General features: G+C 41.8%; 1 pseudogene; it reads right to left on the minus strand.

The window, feature by feature from the left end:
* The window catches only part of LOC122013575, a 54,624-nt pseudogene extending 45,329 nt beyond the window's left edge, over positions 1 to 9,295 (minus strand).
* Positions 9,296 to 19,620: the final 10,325 nt, after the last annotated feature.

Consider the following 19,620-nt stretch of genomic DNA (forward strand, 5'->3'; position numbering starts at 1 on the left):
GACAAACTTGACCGATTGGCAATACTTTATTACCAGTGAACCCATACAACAGAGTCATCATAGGCTGGAGTTCACTTTTTTCTACCTGAAGCTGATCAAACACCTTCTAAAATATGATGCTGACCAAGCTACCTGTTCAATAAAGGTACAGTGAATGTTATAGTTGGCAATTACTGCCTTAATAATTAAGTCATCGTCATGAGGGATTTCCACTCCATCCAAATCTCGAGGACCGAAACTAATTCCTAGTCCTTCTGCCTTCTCTTTGCTGCACCAGCCGCATGGATCTCCAATCTTCGTGTGCATGATTTCCTAGTTTGGTTGGAGTTATCGTCGGCCAGGCCACCTGCTATCATACCGATGTCGTCTCAGGTGACATTACCGTAATTTTCTTCCTCCTGGTCCGATCGACGTGCTGGCCACTCAGTCGATGCCCGAGAAGGCCTCTGATTGTCTCTTTGCTGGGGCTGTCATTAGTTCAGCTCAACCAGTATGTTGCATTGACCTTGGGGCCCACCCGATTGGCGATGATGTTGGTGGATTGGAGAGGGAGATCGCTTCTTTCTTCTGAGCTGACTGGGTTTCCTCAATGTTGATATATTTTGTAGCCCGTCTGGGCAGATGATCGAAATCCCTTGGAGGCTTTCTGATGAGGGATTGGAAGAAATCATTATCTATAAGTCCTTGTAAAGACACTTACAAAATTTCTTGAGTGGCCAACAGGATGTCCATGACCATTTGGTTGAATCTCTTGATGTTGGCCCGTAGTGTCCCCTTGGGCCCCTACTTAAGCGAGAACAAATTTATAGTTATTTTCTGATAGCGATGATTTCTAGCGAAGTGTTGGAGGAAGGTCATTTGAAAATCCTTGAAGCTACAGATGGATCCAGTGGGTAGTCATTTGAACCATCTCTACACCGATCCAGATAAGGTAGTCAGAAACACTCAGCATTTGAATCCATCGGTGTACTGGTGAAGTTTGGCTATATTGTCAAACTTGAGTAAATGGTCCTTTAAATTAGTTGATCCTCCATATTCTCCGATCGACAAAGGTTGAAAATGAGCTAACAGCTTGTCATCAAGGATTTCTTGGAAAAATTATATGTTTACCTGCTCGGGAGAATTATTAGTTCAAGGTGCTTTTCCCTTACGATCATCTCGAGCGAGCACTTTCTCGAAGGATGATCCTTGTGTCCTTTCCACCCAACCAAGCTCTTGTTAATTTTGTTTTTAATAGTTTTTAATTTTGTGTCTATCTAAAATTTCATAATTTTTTGATAATCGTAGAATTATTTATGAGTTTCTGAAATTAAATATAAAATTGAATTTAGAAAATCAGAAACTTCAATCAATCAAGTCATAGATTAGGATAAGACTTAATCAATTTGTGATGAATTTTCATGAGCATAAAAGCTCATGGGATCGATTAAGTGATTGATTGGTTAGGGTGTAATCGATCAGAACCTAACTCTCATTGATTAAGGCTTGTCGAAATTAATTGGCAGCCGAAACCAATAGATTGACAATATTGTTTTCACTTGAAATAGTTATTTCGGTCCATTAACCCATGTTTAGCTAACCTAACAATCCCTATCTTTCTAAAATACTTGTATAAGTATATTAGGGTAATTTTCTTGATGAAAATAAAAAAGGGGGAGGTTTATGGTGAAAAATGTGAAGTTAAGGGGAGGTTTAAATTCAAGATTAAAATTTTAAGCCTCATGACTTCGTTTTGAGTTTTCCTAAAGATTTAGGAATTAAAAATCATTGTTGGTATAATTATAGAAGTTGGAACATGATTTGAGGGAAGGTCTTCCTTAAAGACATGATTTATTGTTTTTTGGAGACAAGGTTGAACATAAGATTCAAATGAAAGGTATGAGACTTTCATTGGGTTTCTTTGAACAAAGTAACTCTCAGAGAGAGTTTTTGATGTGTGTCAAAGGGGGAGAAATGTAAGGTTTAAGTTAGAAACCCTCATTCATGCTTTGATTCGAGATGAAGTTGGGCTAATGGATTAACCTAATTTAAATATATTGTCAAATATTAAAAAGAGGGAGATTGCTGGTGTAATCTTCCTCGGGTCAAGGTTGCCAAGTTGAGTAAGCTCGGATGGACTCAAACTTGAGTTTTGATGTTTGACAATGTGAGATAGAAATCAAGTAGGTCATGGAGGACTGAATACTTGATTAGGAAAATCCCAAACTGGGGTTTGACAAAGGAAAATTCAAGTGGGTCAAGGAGGATCGTATGTTTACAAAGGAAAGCCCTAACTATGGTTAGGCTAGAGAAAGCCTAAACTAAGGTTAGGTAGAGTGGAAGTTTACTAAGTGACTAGTCCTAACTGAAGGTTAGACAAGAGAGAAATCCATGTGGGTTAAGGATGACCACACTTGGTGATCAAAAGTCCAACAGAAAATTAATATGAGATGGAAAGTCTAAGTGGGTCAAGGGTTGATCAGACACTTAGCTAGGAAGTCCCAATAGGTCATGGTTGACTGGATGTTAGACAAGGGAATCCTTGACTTGGATTAAGAAAGTTAGAGTTGAGCAATTAATTAGAGCAATAGATTGACACTAAGCTAATCGATTAGGGTAATTGATTAGGAGGTTCTTGTGAGAAACACAGAAAGGATCTGAATCGATTGATTAATCGATTAGGCTGAGCCTAATCGATTGATCAATTGATTAGGACTATTTTCACAATCAAACAGAAGAGGCTCGAATCGATTAGGAAGATTTCCTAATCAATTAGGGGCGTCTCTAATCGATTAGGATGAATTCCTAATCAATTTGGAGATTCGTAGAGCCAAATTCATGAGAATAGGCGCTGAATCGATTGTCTCAATCGATTCAGCCCTTGCCAATCAACTGGGTCAATCGATTGGGTAGTGGTTTATCACAAAGAGATGGAATCGATTAAGACTTCTTACTCGATTGGGCTAATCGATTAAGGTTTTTTCGTGAGATGATAGAAAGGTTGGGAATCAATTGGGTAATCGATTAAGGTCTTCTAATCGATTAAGATGACTCACAAATTGATTAAGAGTTCAAAAAGAGTCGTTCTGTAGGTGTTCGAATGGTTGACTGATGTGATAATCGATTGGAAAAAAGATGAATCAATTAGAGGCATCAAGTGAACCTTAGAAAAGGGTATTCATGAAGGATTGAAGCACGGTTCTTGGTTGCCAGTTCTTGAGCTCTCAAAGACATGTTACTATACTTTTCAAGCATCAAGAGGTATTTTCCAAGGATGAAGAAAGCAAGCAAAGCAAGATTAAAGTATTGTAAAATTATTTTCGATTTTCATTTGTATTTGCTTCTTCTCTTCTCTTCTTGCTATATTTGTTTGTACTTGTATAAGGGTTCTCCACCTCTAAGAATGAGATATTCATAGTGGAGTGGTGAGTGTGAGGAGCAGACTCTTGGATTAGTCACCTTAAAGAGGTGGATACCAAGTAAAACAAAGTTGTTAGCATTGCTTTGAGTTTTTCGCTGTAACTAATCATCAACGAAGCGATTAGACCTATTCATCCCCCTCTAGCTCTCAAGTGTCCTAACAGTATGCAGCCGAGTATCCTTAGATACTGATGATTGAGCGCTCCTTATGTTCTCTATATCGAGTAGAGATGATTCCTTGCTCAAGGTGACGCCGGGCATGATAACGATTATCTTGTGTGCTGACAAGAAGGGGGAGTTGAGAAGAAGGCAAGAAGAGAAATCACCACGAAAAAGAAAATTTTATTTAATATCTAAGGATAATTTCTCAAACAACTAAACATATATTTATATAAACTCCAAACTCTAAGACACAAAGAAAGGAAAGAGATTTTTATATATAAACTCTAATTCTTAAGTTGTAAAGAAAGAAAAAATCCCTAACAGAAAAAATAATTTATAACAAACCCACAATCCTAAAATCCCTAAACGAAATCAAAATCTAAAAAAAATACAAAAGATGAAAATTATCCAAAATATAAAAAACCAAAAATTACCAAAAATATGAAAATGATCAAAATAATAATACTAATAATCTTCGAATTCTATTGCATCAGTCGCCCAGGTTGAAACACACCCTCAAGTTTATAATATTATTAGGTAGTAGCCTAGGAGGAAGATCATTTGATACTAAATTGAAAAAATCTACTAATAACTACTTATCTTTGGGAATCCTCATCGATCTACAGACGAGCAAGACATTACGGACGTTGCTCTTGTCAAAGTCATCCCTGTTGGACCCTATGGTAGTTTTGATGTGATCAACCAAGTTGGTTAGGTCCTGCGTTGTATTTGATCCCTGTGTCTGAGTGTGCAGGAGCTTAGGAGCACAGGAAGTCGAGCGGAAGACGCAGCTAGCGAGAAGGATGGCATGGGAAGGGAGCCGACGGGCTCGGTGCGTCCGAAGGACGAGAGAGCTGCGGAAGAGTACTCCGGTGGGCGTGAAGAGCGTGCGCGGTGTTCGAGGGACGTTAAGCCGGGATGGAAGGCTGCTCGAGGAAGGCCGGAAATTGGGTTCGGGTGAACCCTATTTCGGTTGGCCACAATCACCCAAAAGATCGGAGCATCGGAAGTCGCAACAAGCTGGAAACGAAGTCAAAAGAGCTGAGCTGCCAGCTTGGAGGTGCCTCCAACCTGACTGGAGGCGCCTTCAACCAGGTTGAAGGCGCCTTCAGCTAGGCTGGAGGCGCCTTCAGCCTGATTGGAGGCGCCTTCAACAGGTCAAAATGACCGTTTGCGTTCGGATAGAGTTCTATCCGCTGACCGAGCTGTGGAGGCGCCTTGAACCTTGTTGGAGGCTCCTTGGACCCTCTGGATAGAATTTCCAGAGGCTATTTAAAGGCCCCTGGAGCTAGGAATTAGAGAACAACTCAAGCAATCAATCTGTTTGCAATTCCTAAGCAACTAGTGAGCTTCAAAAGTGTAAAAGGCTTCTACGCCTTCAGAGAAGGAGATTTTTCTTACTACGCTTTTCTACTGTCCTGGATTAACAACCTCCTTGGTTGTAACCAGGTTAAATCTCTGAGTCTTTTCTGTTCGTGTTTCTTTTTCTGTTTCATTAATTTAGTTACTGTTATTTTATTGCTGATTTAAATTCTGAGTTGAAATCCGAGGAGGGTATAGCTTGTTTTTGTTTTCAGCAATTCACCCCCCTCTTGCCGGTCTCCGCTGCACCAACAAGTGGTATCAGAGCCTGATCGCCTCAGAAGGACTAACCGCCAACTGAAGCACTACGATCAAGACGATGGCCGGAGCGAACATCCATCCCCCGAAGTTCGACGGAGACTTCGCCACATGGAAGCGCAAAATGGAGGTATTTTTTAAAACGGATTTTGATGGTCTTATTACAATGAAATATGGTTTTGCAGCGCTGAAAGACAAAGAAGAAAACACATGGAGTAAGAAGGAGCAAGCCGATTTCGTCGCCAACAGAAAGGCAGAGTTTCACCTACTCAGTGTGCTGCCGCCGCAGGAGGTAAATCGGATCGGAAGCTACGACTCAGCGAAAGATCTCTGGGAGAAATTCCTGGAGCTTCACGAAGGTACTTCCGAAGCGAAGCTAGCAAAGCGCGACATCCTCCGGAACCAGTTAACGAACCTCCGGATTAACCAAGGCGAGAAGGTAGCGCAACTCCAAGCGAGAATCAAGGAGCTGATAACGCAACTAACGAACCTTGGAGAAGAGGTAACCAACCCGGATTCTATCCGATACGCGCTCAATGCCTTCCCGAGAACTCCAGAGTGGGCCTCCTTAGTAGATGCGTATTACATCTCTAAGGATCTCGAGGTAAGTACGTTAGAACAATTATTTTCCACTTTCGAACTTCACGAGTCTCGAGTTTCAGAACCCAACGGAGCAGAGAAGACAAGTCAGAATATTGCCTTAAAGGCAAAGATGAACAGTTCTGACTCCGAAGCCTCAGTCGACGAATCCGAAGCGACACTACTGGTAAGACGCTTCAATAAGTTTTTCAGTACTAATAAATTTAAACCGCAGAGGCATCATCGAAAGAAGAGGACGGTTCGCTGCTATAACTGCAACAAAGAGGGGCACATCAAAGATGACTGCCCAAAGCTAAAGAGAAAGGAGAAAGAAAGGGTAAAGCCAAAATACAAGAAGCCAGAACCCTCCAAACACAAGAATCTGAAGGCTACTTGGTCAGATTCGTCAACCTCTGAGTCGGACATCGAAGAATTCTCAGGGTTAGCGCTATTGGCGAACCATCAACCGGAAGAAGACTCAAGCTCAGAGATGAGCATCGATGAAGGGGGAGAAACCTCAGAAGAAGAAAGCAGCAGTGAAGGGGGAGCGTCACCAGACCAGGTAAGTAAGGTACGCAATCTAACCCCAACTCAATCTTTTAAATTTATCAAGTCTCTTTCTAAAGAGTTAGATCAATTAGAAAAAGAGAATGTTGAACTAAAGTTAAACCTAGCAAGAGCATGCCCGTTAGAAATGTATGATCATCTAAAATCAGAAAATGAAAATTTGAAATTAGAAATTGAAAAACTGAAATATGCTGCATGCTTAAATCAATTTCCAAATTTAAAATTAAAAATTTATGGTAAATTAAATTGGTATATAAGGAAGCATCAAGGTCAACTTAGAAAAATACCAAGAAACTATGTACCCCCTAGATTTTTGAATAATCCTGTAGGAAGGAACCTTTATTGGGTTCCAAAATCTGTGCTTAATTAATTTTTCAAAAATTAAAAAGCTTACAGTGAGAAAATTAAACATTGAAATTCTTTATGGAAGCTTTGTCTAAGGAAGTGGTTGTTGCTCCAATAACCAAGAAGGCCTAGTGCCTCGCCACGACCTGGAAGCTAAAATATTGAAAGAAAATGTTTAATTAACTTTCTGAAAAAGCATTAAACAAGTATTAAATAATGCTTTGAAAGTTTATCAAATATTTGTTAAAATAAACAAAAATTCCTAAGAAATTTCTTTTCTAATTTTTTTTTAGGTTAGAATTTTTTTGAATTCTAAAAGTTCATTTCACTTAAACTTAGAATTTTTTTTTTTTGAACATTTACTTAGGATTTTTTTTAGAAATTCTTTTTGGAAAATTTTTTGTTAACTTAGCAATTTTTTCAAAAATTCATTTTTAACTTAGAAATTTTTCAAAAACTTCAATCTTACTTGAAAATTCTTAAGACCCCATTTTTGCTGTGATCAAAGGGGGAGACGGAAGTACAAGTTTAGGGGGAGTTAGAAAAAATTTAAAATTTCTGTTATTATTTTTATAAAAAGTGTTGCAATTTTACTAATTACAAAAATTATGTTTAACTTGTCAGTTTAGTAATTTACATTTAAAATTACTATTTATGTCTATGTTGTCCCTAACTTGAACTTGGGTTGATGCACATCAAAAAGGGGGAGATTGTTGGACCCCATGGTAGTTTTGATGTGATCAACCAAGTTGGTTAGGTCCTGCGTTGTATTTGATCCCTGTGTCTGAGTGTGCAGGAGCTTAGGAGCACAGGAAGTCGAGCGGAAGACGCAGCTAGCGAGAAGGACGACACGGGAAGGGAGCCGATGGGCTCGGTGCGTCCGAAGGACGAGAGAGCTGCGGAAGAGTACTCCGGTGGGCGTGAAGAGCGTGCGCGGCGTTCGAGGGACGTTAAGCCGGGACGGAAGGCTGCTCGAGGAAGGACGGAAAATGGGCTGGAAACGAAGTCAAAAGAGCTGAGCTGCCAGCTTGGAGGCGCCTCCAACCTGACTGGAGGCGCCTCCAGCTTGAAGGCGCCTTCAGCCTGATTGGAGGCACCTTCAACAGGTCAAAATGACCGTTTGCGTTCGGATAGAGTTCTATCCGCTGACCGAGCTGTAGAGGCGCCTTGGACCCTCTGGATAGAATTTTCAGAGGCTATTTAAAGGCCCCTGGAGCTAGGAATTAGAGAACAACTCAAGCAATTAATCTGTTAGCAATTCCTAAGCAACTAGTGAGCTTCAAAAGTGTAAAAGCCTTCTCCGCCTTCAGAGAAGGAGATTTTTCTTACTACGCTTTTCTACTGTTCTGGATTAACAACCTCCTTGGTTGTAACCAGGTTAAATCTCTGAGTCTTTTCTGTTCGTGTTTCTTTTTCTGTTTCATTAATTTAGTTGCTGTTATTTTATTGCTGATTTAAATTCTGAGTTGAAATCCGAGGAGGGTATAACTTGTTTTTGTTTTCAGCAATTCACCCCCCTCTTGCCGGTCTCCGCTGCACCAACAATCCCCACCATCAAAAACTGAAACATCAAAGGTGCCACCTCCCAAATCAAATACCAAAATAGTTTCATTGTTCTTCCTTTCAAATCCATAAGCTAATGATGCAATTGTCGGGTCATTAATGATACAAAGAACCTCTAAACCAACAATATGACCAACATCATTTGTAGTTGTCCTTTGAGAGTCATTGAAATAGGCAGGAACAATAACCACTACTTTAATAACTTTATCATTCAAAAACTTGGATGCATCATCCATGATCTTTCTTAAAACCTGAATTGAAATTTGTTCACCAGCAAACTATTTCCCGATGGTAGGGCAATCGAGCTTTACATTGCCATTCTCATCTCTCAATACTCGATAGGAAACTTGCTTCGACTCCTCATCAACTTTCGACATCTTCTCTCTAAGGAACCTCTTCACTAAACAGAATGTATTCTCTAGATTGACCACTAATTGGCGTTTGGCAATCTGCCTCACCAACTTGTTGCCATTCTTTGTGTCCACCACAACCAATGGCTTAGTTCGTTGGCCAGTGTTAGTCATGATGGTCGACTTCCCGCCCCCATTGTGGCGATAGCTAAATTAGTAGTTCCAAGATTAATCCCGACCACTTTCTCGTACACCACCCACAAAGGCCTATAGTTGGACCTATGACTCTGTCATCTTGATAGATGAACTATGACATACCGATGGAGGCCAGAATTGAGGGAATGAGACACATACAAGTGGGAGGATTATAACATAGAGGAGGGGAAGACACTAGAGGAGCCGAGGACCTGAATTTCATTGAACGATTGGTAGGCTAGGTCACAATGGGCAATGTAGAGCTTTAGGAGGTTGCTTAAGCGGATATTGGTGGCTTGGAGTTGAGAGACGTAGCCTGAGAGGAGGTTCATTCCAAGTATACACTTCTGATCTTCAATCCATGCTTTGTCTGGGTCTATCTCCTCTTTGTTCTCTTGTATTGCTATCCTTTGCTCTTCGACTTGCCTAGCAGCCTCTAATTTCTTATGCTCTTCCCGTAAAGCTAGTTCTCTTGCCTCTTCTTCAAGCAACCTTCTTCTTTCTTCATTTTCCATGGCTAACTTCTCCTTCATTTCCTTTTGTGCCAGCTTTGAAGCTCTAGATTACTCTTCCAAAATGTGTTGACATTCTTGCTCTTGACATAAGTGTTCTATCGAGTTCTTCTTTATATGACACCTTAACTGGGTCAAATTCCTCCTCCAAATCATCTAACTCAACTTCCTCCAAATCATCTAACTCCAAATCATATAATCAGATTTTTCACCTTGACTCTGTTGGATCGAAAGCGCTAGAGGGGGTGGGGTGAATAGCGCTCGTGACTTTCACTTACGTTTTAGAAAACTAAGAGTAAAACGCAGCAGAAAATTAAAAACAATTGAAAACACAAACACCAAGATTTACTTGGTTCGGAGCCTGGGACAACTCCTACTCCAAGGCCCGCCCTTGTTGAGCATTTACTTTAGGAAATCACTATAAGCTCAGAAAGTTACAATTCAAATTTATAATATTGAATGAAAATGAAATTATACCAACAACAAAAATAGTAATCTTGAAGCTTCTGGTTGTCGGAGACATGTTGCAGCTTCGCTGGATCGTTCTTTGAGCAGCACACAGAAGAAGGGTTGTCAAATTGTGTTGTACCTATGCTGCTCGCCGAATCCAACTTAGATAGCCTGTGGAGGGCGTCCTCATTGAGGGCGCCTCCAACCCGCCGAGTCAACCACATGCAGATAAGCTCTGACCTTCGCTGCTTATCTGCTCGAGGGCGCCTCCAACCGCATGGAGGGCACCCTTGCGCCAGTGTCCAGGGCGCCCTCAAGCTTCATGAGGGTGCCTTACGCGAGTGTCCAGGGCGCCCTCGCGCCTTGCTGCGAGGTTGCTTCTCCAGGTCACTCGAAGCAAGTGCGTCCAATTCACTTTCTGCAAAATATATTAGTACAAGAAACTAACCCTGCAAAACAAAGTTAGACATGATAAATAACATATTTGACAGTTTTCGGACTGTCTGGTTCTGACTTTGGATTCCCGACCGAAAACTCTAGGTCGAACCGACGCCTACTATTCCCTCACCGGGGAACACACCTTCACCTACTCCACTCAGGAGAATATACTTGTTGTCAGTTGATCCTCCAGACCAACTGGACTTTTGCTCAGTGCCTGATACTCCAGGACTTTCTGCTGGACGTCCGCTCCACGACCCGTCTAGTCTTTTCACCTGGTTCGCGACACCAAGACTTTCCACCTAGAGCCCTCGATTCTAGGACTTTTGCCCGAAGCCCTCGATCCACTAAGATTTTCCGCCTAGGGTTACCACCCCCTAAGACCTAGGGTTATTCCCCCTAGGATTTTCCACCTGCCTAACCGCAGCTAGGACTTTTGCCTAAGTACACTCAGAACTTTTCTACAAACTCATTTAAACATATTAGATAACAAAACAACTTAACTTTGGACCCTTTGACATAATCAAAACACAGGTTCGATCGTCAGATGCTTCCTGCACCAACAGACTCAATGTATGAAGTCGTTAAAATAAAGTTTGAGTATAACCAAAAGGAAGAAAGTGTCTTTTCATCTTCTTCATCATTTTCTCCAAATCTTTGATCTTAGCCTTTCCATGTCGATCTCGTGAGAGTTGCAATTGCTCCCACCATGCTGATGTTAGACCTCTGAGTTTGAAGACAACCAATTTTACTTTCACCTGATCAGAAACTTTCTCATAATAAAAAATTCTCTCCACTTCGTTAAGTTAATCAACGAAGCACTCTGCTTGTAACATACTAGAAAATTTAGGTAGATCAATTCAAAAATCGAGGTCTCGATAAGGCTTTTCCCGAGCATGATATTGTGATCACGATGCTCGACTTCCTTAATTGGAATTTGACTGCTGATGTGATTGTGACCACAACGACGATGACCTTCCATTGGATATAATATTTAGATTCCTTAATCGAAACCTCCTACTATAATATCAACTAGCACCGAGAAGGATAGCAATTATCCTATGGCTAATGAGATAGGGAAATTGAGGAAAATACAAAAAGAGAAACCGTCGTCCTCTAGATTTTTCTAAAAAAGAAAATTTTATTTAATATCCGAGGATAATTTGTCAAACAACTAAACAAATATTTATACAGAGACCCAACTCTAAGACACAAAGCAAGGAAAGAAATTCTCACATATAAACTCCAATTCATAACTTATAAAGAAAAGAAATAAATTCTAAAAGAAAGAAAAAAATTCATAATAGATTCATAATCCTAAAATTTCTAAATAGACTTAAAATAAACAAAATACAAAAGATAAAAATTATCAAAATTACCCTAAATATAAACAAACTAAAAATTACCAAAAATAATAATAAAAATATTCTAATCCTCTTGCATTATAAGGTTAACATGCAATTAGAGGGTGTTAGTCTTGTCACGGCAAGGTCCCTCTGATACTTAAGTCAGATTTCAAAACCAAGAAAGAATGTAGATGAAATGGATGATTGTATGACAGTGAGCACATCTTCTAAATCATGACCTTTCTTTTATAATTGTTACTATGTAATGACGCCTTTTATGACATTAATTTCTCCTTTTGTAACAGTCACCAACCATCATTATTTCCTTTCTATTTAGAAATGGTCACTCGAAACCTCCACCCATAATAGCCATTATCAATTACTTTTATTTCCCATGAACCAAACTAAACATATGCTTCTCATTACAAAGTGCTCTTCAGCTCTGCCCCCACCTCTTAGACACTCTCTGGCCTGAACATATTTTCTGAGCACCTCATGGTTCCGTCTTCGACTCCCGAGCCCCTTTAGATTTTGAATTTGACTCCCAAACATCTTCAATTTTGAATCCAATTTCAAAGCACCCTCTGAATATTTGTGCAGTTAGTTCCAATGGTCAAATTCAGGTTTTAATGAATAACAAATGGATTTAAGTTAGATGTTATGTTTGTCTAACCTTTTTACCAAGTGTGTAGGAGTTGGCAGGTCTAGAGGACTTAACACCAGGCTGAAGTCCAGATGTTCAATTATGATAGGAAGTCTAGCTGGGTCAGTAAGGACCAGACAGTTGGCTGAAGTCCAGTCAGGATGTTTGATTCCAAATGATTGGCTGAAGTCTGGATGTACAATTCTGACATGAAGACTTGGTGGGCCAAGAGGCAAGTTAAGTAACTACAATTGGTAAGTGAGGTAAATCATTTAAGGAGAGTGATCCAGTGAGGACGAGTCCCAGTGGGACTATATGCGCCGGTCTAGCTTAGAGCCATTTTAGAAATCTAAGTTGAAACCATGACTAGATCTTGGTCTTGGTAAGATAAGATCTAATTAATAATTCACTACAACAAAAATGTTAAAAGACAACGGATTTTATCCATTGTGGTTGGCCCTTAAAACCATTATAATTGACTGTGTTGTTAAAAATACAGGCTACGATAATGATTTTAAACCGTTGTCTTTGAATGAAACGACAATAGTTTTGCAATGGTTTAAAATCGTTATCTTTGAATGAAAAGACAACGGTTTAAAACCGTTGTTGTTTAGAGTACTTTTAATAATACTATCACTTATAACAGTTTTTAGGGTTATGATAATGATTTTTAACCGTTGTCTTTGAGGGCAATAGAAAAGAACAATGATTTTAAACCATTGCCTTTTAAACTATTATCTTTTAATACCAATATATCATATTTCAATATAAATATATAATAAAAAATCATAATCACAAAAGAAAGAATATTCTCTACATTAATGTAATTTGAAATGTTACTTATAGAAAAATTACAATCATAAAAGAAGAAGCATGTCTCATATTCAAATAAAATTTATCCCAATACAAATAAATAAATAAACTCCATTTACAACTAATGAACAATAGCCAAACGACTAGAAACTTATGATGGTGGTTCATGCCATATAGGATTGCACTTAATTATTGTCAACCCAAGTCCCATCACAATCTTCAACTTGTAGGAGTTCATTGGACTCCTCTTTCTCACTTACTGATTCTTCCATGTCAACCTTTTCCAATATTATTGATCATCAGTTCCATAATAAATCCAGTCTTCCCCACACCAGCTCCATAAAAAAGTCTAATCTTTCCACCCCTTTGATAAGGCACTAGGAGATCAACAACCTATTGAACGAGAAATAACATGAAAAAATATACATTCTCCATAATTTGGAAGGGATAACATACATTGATCGAGAAATAACAATCATAAACACAAAATCATGTCGAACATGTTGGATCGAGAAGCGCTAGGGGGGGATGAATAGCGCTCGTGGCTATTTCGTTCCGGAATCATAAAACTCGAGTAATAAACGCAGCAGAAATTTAAATAACAATCACACACATAAAGACACGAGGAGTTACTTGGTTCGGAGCCTGTGACGACTCCTACTCTAAGGCCCGCGATCGTTGATCGCTTCCGGTGGGCAACAACTATAAGCTCGAAAATTATTACAATCTAAGTACAGAAAGAAACAGTAATTAAATTAATACCGACAATAGAATACTGAAAATTGAAGATCCGGGTTGTCGGGATGATGTTGCTACACTTCGGGATCGTCTCGTTAGCAGCTTGTAGCGTAAGGATTGCTCAGAAGGTGTTATTTTGGGCTGCTGGTCGAGACTCCCTTATAAAGGGTGTTCAAGGCACCTCCATCAAGCTCCAAGGCGCCTTAGACCCTAAGCTTTATCCTGCTTTGATTGTTGTCGATCAGGCTTTGACCGCTGCTCATTATCCACCTGAAGGTGCCTTCAATGCCGCTCCAAGGCGCCTTCGAGCAGTGATCTAAGGCGCCTTCAGTCTCCATGAAGGCGCCTCCAGCTCCTCTGCACAGCTGGCTTCGGCTTGCACCCGAGGCGCCTCCAAGCTCCATGGAGGCGCCTCGAACACTGTTCATCCGAGGTGAAAGTTGCTCCTGTTGGAGCAATCCCAATGGTCCGCGGGACCATGTGTTTTGGTGTTTGGGCAAAGGGTTTAAGTTAGGTTCACCCTTGTATTTGATATGTGTATTTGAGTTGTGCAGGTTTGCAGGATACACATATGACTCAGGTTGATGGCTTCGGGTCCGGTGAAGGATGGAGCATCCGAGGGACCGTGGACAAGGCAGCGAGGACAAGGGCCGAGGGAAGCGACTTCGAGGCATACGCGAAGGATGGCATTGGGTACGAGCCGCGGGCTTGAATGCATCCGAGGGACGAGAGCCAAAGGAAGTAGGCTTGAAGGCAAAAGGTCAAAGCTGCAAAGGAAGAATCAAGTGAGTCATAAGGGTGAGGGTACGAGTGCACGAGAGATTGTACTCGGAGTAAAATCCTAGTTTTAGGGTTTTACTGTAGCAGTACTGTAGCGTTACTGTAGCAGTACTGTAGCGCTACTGTAGCAGTCGACTGCATGTTTTAGCAGTCGACTGGTGCAGTCGACTGGGGCAGTCGACTGGCAGCGAACAGAATGTGTGGAATCGAGCCGTTGGGATGTAACGGTCGAATTTCCACAGAGGGCAGTCGACTGCATGTTTTAGCAGTCGACTGGTAGGCGGGGTTTTCCAACCCGTGGCCTATAAAACCAAAGCTTGGGAGCTTGGTTTGAGTTGACGAAATTAGTGGTGGGTAACCTCTAATTAGTAGTCAACTAGTGCCCTAGCAATCCAAGTGTTCTTGATCGAGTTGTGGCGAGGTTTCTCCACCGACAAGGAGGATTGTGCTAGCCGGAGTTTGCCGGGGAGTAATCCACCGAAGGATCGGGATCGTCCACCTTACGGACAGCCGTGGAGTAGGAGCCCTAATCTCCGAACCACGTTAAACGAACGTGTCATTGGTTTGCTTGTTCTTTCCTTGTCTTTAGATTAGCTTTAGTATTCGTATTTGTATTCTTTGTATTCCGCTGTGCTAACGAATACGTAGGAAGCAACGATTTGGGGGCGCCGTCTATCCAACCCCCCTTCAAGCCGGCCGTCCGATCCCCAACAAGTGGTATCAGAGCGAGGACGCTCTCCGTTGGACTAACCGCCAAGGAAGCACAAGATGGCCGGGTTTATTGTCCCTCCAAAATTTGAAGGAGGAAGCCTTGGGGACATCACGTATTGGATGATGAGGATGGAGGTTTTCTTCAACACGGATTGGGACACCATGATGGTGGTCAAAGAACCGTTTGAAGTCCCGAAAGACAAGAAAGGAAAAAGACTCCAACCACAACGTTGGACGGAAGAGCAAACCACACGATCGGAGGCAAATTCAAAGGTAATATCAATCTTGATTGAAATTTTGCCTTCTAACATGATAAGTGGTGTAGGTGAATATAAGAACGCCCATGATTTGTGGAGCAAATTGAAGATGGTTCTACGGGAAGAACCTAAACCTACACAAGAAGAAGAGGAACCCAAGGAGATGGGTTTAATTGCTCAAGTTGAGGAGGAGCAAACGGAAGTTGAGTCACACTCAACATCCGAGGAGGAGAAGGAAGATGAGGCATCATCAACATCCTCAAGGGTTGAAGAAGAGTCCAAGATGAATGAAGAAGAAATTTTGGAAGAAGTCAACCTAGTGAGCACCTCCACCGAAGCAAATTCAAAAATTCACATTGTGTGCTTCGGGTGCAATGAGAAGGGACACTACAAGAGTAGGTGTCCATTGGGTAAGAAGAAGGTAACTCCTAAACCCAATCAAGTTATTTTAGACACTAACAAGGGTTGTAGGAATGAAGAAGCCCAAAGAAGGAAAATGCGCATTATATGCTTCACGTGTGGAGAGAAGGGCCACTACCACACAAAATGCCCCAAGAAGGGAGAGATCAAGAAGCTAGCGCATTTAAAGAAGTGGGAGAAGAAGAAGAGGAGCTCAAGTCAAGGGGGAGCTTCAAGGGTAAGGGAGGTATACCCTAATTTGAAGTGTAATTCAAATTCAAATTCTTATGTTCCCATGCATGCTAGGAGAAATAATGATTATCATTATGTAGCAATGAAAAATTTTGGATTTAGATATCATGATAGGAATAGGGTTAATGTAGATCAAAACCCTAGGAGGCCAATTCATGAAAAACCTAGGAATGGTAGACCTAGGCAAGTTAAATTCTCATTACCTAAGGAGAAGAAGGTAATAGAGAACCAAGGCATTAATCCCAAGAAGGGGAGACATATGCCTAGAAAGGGTAGGTCTAGGAATGTCCAAGGTGGACATGTTGACTCTAGGTTTAGGAACCTAGAAAGGGAGAACCAAGCTTTGAAGGCAAAGCTTGATGGTTTGGAACAATTCCTTAAGAGATTCACTATTGGATCTAAGGGATTAAACATGGTGTTGGGTAGTCAAAAACCCAACAATGATAGATCGGGTTTGGGATACCAATCTAGTCCCTCCAAGGCCAATGAGAGTTCATATGCTAGGGTGGCAAATGATCATGGCAAGGGAGAGGTCTCCAAGGCTAAGGGAAAGTCTTATGCTAGGGTTGCATATGACTATAGCAAGGAGAAATCAATTAATGGCAAGGGAAAGTCATTTAATGGTAAGAAGAAATTAACCAAGGACAAGGTGTCCAAGGTTAAGAAAGTTACGTTTGTAGGCCAAGTGTCACCAGGGGTGGATCGATGTGGCCTAGCCATTGTGGAAGAGTCACCTAGGGAGGTGGCTAAGGCTAAGAGCTCTAGGGGGAGCTCAAAGAGTCAATTTGGGACCCATGGCCAATGGATCTCAGGTGGGTTCTACTTGGGGGTCTAGAGGAGCCATGGAGTGTGCCAAGTGGTTTAGAGACGGACTTGAGTCTCAAACCTAGGGAATTGGCACACATGGTTTATGTTTCATGCAAGAAATATGACAATTGGGGTCATATTGCATGATAATTGGTTTTGGAAGTATAGATGCCATATAAACCAATGCTAGGGATGCATTGTGGGTTGGTATGGGCAAATGCATCAAGAGGAAGCCAAAACTAGGACTTTAGGTCAAGGTTCAATTGAACTTTTTAGCTAGTTTTGAGTTTTGTGTCAATCTTGGGATTGGTGATAGATACATTTTTGAATGTATTTTTCCCAAGTAGACATGGGTAAAACAGACCTCTCCACAAAATTTGGGGATTTTTGGAGGTCTGTGGAATTTCTGGTGCATTTCTGAAATTGGGTCAGAAATGCTGAAAAAGGCTGAAAAACTGTGCCAGTCGACTGCAACTTTTAGCAGTCGACTGCACCAGTCGACTGCTAAAAGTTGCAGTCGACTGGCTGGAAACAGAAGCATTCTGTTCGCTCGACCAGTAGCGACCAGTCGACTGGTAGTTCTTGCAGTCGACTGATACCAGTCTGAAATTGTTTTCAGCATTGAATTTTGACCAAGTCAACTCATACAGGTGTATGAAATCCATGGGGGATTAATACATGAGTTTAGGGTCAATTGGAATGACAAGTTTTCAACAATTGGGATATTGTTGGAGGACTTTTTGGATGTTAGGCAAAGGGGGAGAAGTAAGGTTTAGTTGGGAAAACCTGAAAGTGCCTTTGTGTAGGGGGAGCCTTGGGATAGGTTCTTAAAAAGCCCGTTGTAAAAATCCTAGCTCAATGGAGAGCTTAGGTAAAGGGGGAGCCTTGGGATAGGTCCTTAAAAAGCCCTATGTGGAAAATCCTATCTCAATGGGAGCTTAGGTGTAGGGGGAGCCTTGGGATAGGTTCTTAAAAGCCCTGTGCATTCGACGGTTGCCAAGTGTGTAGCCTTGGCAACGTAAGTCCATTGTTGTAAGTCCAGTGTGTAGCCTTGGCATCGTAAGTCCATTCGGCGTTGTAAGTCAAGTGTGTAGCCTTGGCATCGTAAGTCCATTCGGCGGTGTAAGTCCAAGTGTGTAGCCTTGGCAACGTAAGTCCATTCGGTGTAAGTCCAAGTGTGTAGCCTTGGCAACGTAAGTCCATTTGTTTTAGCATGTTTATTTGCTATATGTTTTCCCTAACTTAAGCGTATTGCCAAACACCAAAAGGGGAGATTGTTGGAGCAATCCCAATGGTCATGGACCATGTGTTTTAGTGTTTGGGCAAAGGGTTTAAGTTAGGTTACCCCTGTATTTGATATGTGTATTTGAGTTGTGCGGGTTTGCGGGATACACATATGACTCAAGTTGATGGCTTCGGGTCCGGTGAAGGATGGAGCATCCGAGGATCGTGGACAAGGCAGGAAGGACAAGGGGGAAGCGACTTGAGGCATACGCGAAGGATGCCATTGGAGACAGCCGCGGGCTTGCATCCGAGGGACGAGAGCCAAAGGAAGTAGGCTTGAAGGCAAAGGTCAAAGCAAAGGAAGAATCAAGTGAGTCATAAGGGTGAGGCAGTGCACGAGAGATTGTACTCGGAGTAAAATCCTAGTTTTAGGGTTTCTTTGTAGCGATCTTGTAGCATTCTTGTGTGATCTTGTGCGCTCTTGTAGCGATCTTGTAGTGATCGCATGTTTTAGCGATCCGATCGGCTGCGCGATCGGTGACCGAGCAGAATGTGTGGAATCGAGCCGTTGGGATGTAACGATCGAGACAGTCGACTGCATGTTTTAGCAGTCGACTGGTAGGCGGGGTTTTCCAACCCGTGCCCTATAAAACCAAAGCTTGGGAGCTTGGTTTGAGTTGACGAAATTAGTGGTGGGTAACCTCTAATTAGTAGTCACCTAGTGCCCTAGCAATCCAAGTGTTCTTGATCGAGTTGTGGCGAGGTTTCTCCACCGACAAGGAGGATTGTGCTAGCCGGAGTTTGCCGGGGAGTAATCCACCGAAGGATCGGGATCGTCCACCTTACGGACAGCCGTGGAGTAGGAGCCCTAATCTCCGAACCACGTTAAACGAACGTGTCATTGGTTTGCTTGTTCTTTCCTTGTCTTTAGATTAGCTTTAGTATTCGTATTTGTATTCTTTGTATTCCGCTGTGCTAACGAATACGTAGGAAGCAACGATTTGGGGGCGCCGTCTATCCAACCCCCCTTCAAGCAGGCCGTCCGATCCCCAACAGCTCCTTTGTTCCTGCAAAATGTGTTAGTCACAAACACATACCCTGCAAAACAAAGTTAGCACACAATAGACATAGTAAATAAAATATTGATAGTCTCCGGACTATCCTGGGTCTGACTTCGGATTTCCAACCGAAAACCCTAGGTCGACCCGACGCCTACTGTTCCCTCTGCAGGGAACGCGCCCTCACCTACTCCTCTCAGGAGAGTTACCTGTTGCCAGTGTGATCCTCCAGATCGACTGGACTTTTGCTCGACGCTCGATGCTTTCGGACTTTCTGCTGGATGCCCGCTCCTTGACCCGTCCAGTCTTCCACCTGGTTCGCGACACCAAGACTTTCCACCTAGGGTTACCACCCCTAGGACTTTTGCCTGAAGCCCTCAACCCGCCAAGACTTTCCGCATAGGGTTACCAC

Source organism: Zingiber officinale, chromosome 8B (genome assembly GCF_018446385.1).
Source record: "Zingiber officinale cultivar Zhangliang chromosome 8B, Zo_v1.1, whole genome shotgun sequence".
NCBI lineage: Eukaryota > Viridiplantae > Streptophyta > Magnoliopsida > Zingiberales > Zingiberaceae > Zingiber > Zingiber officinale.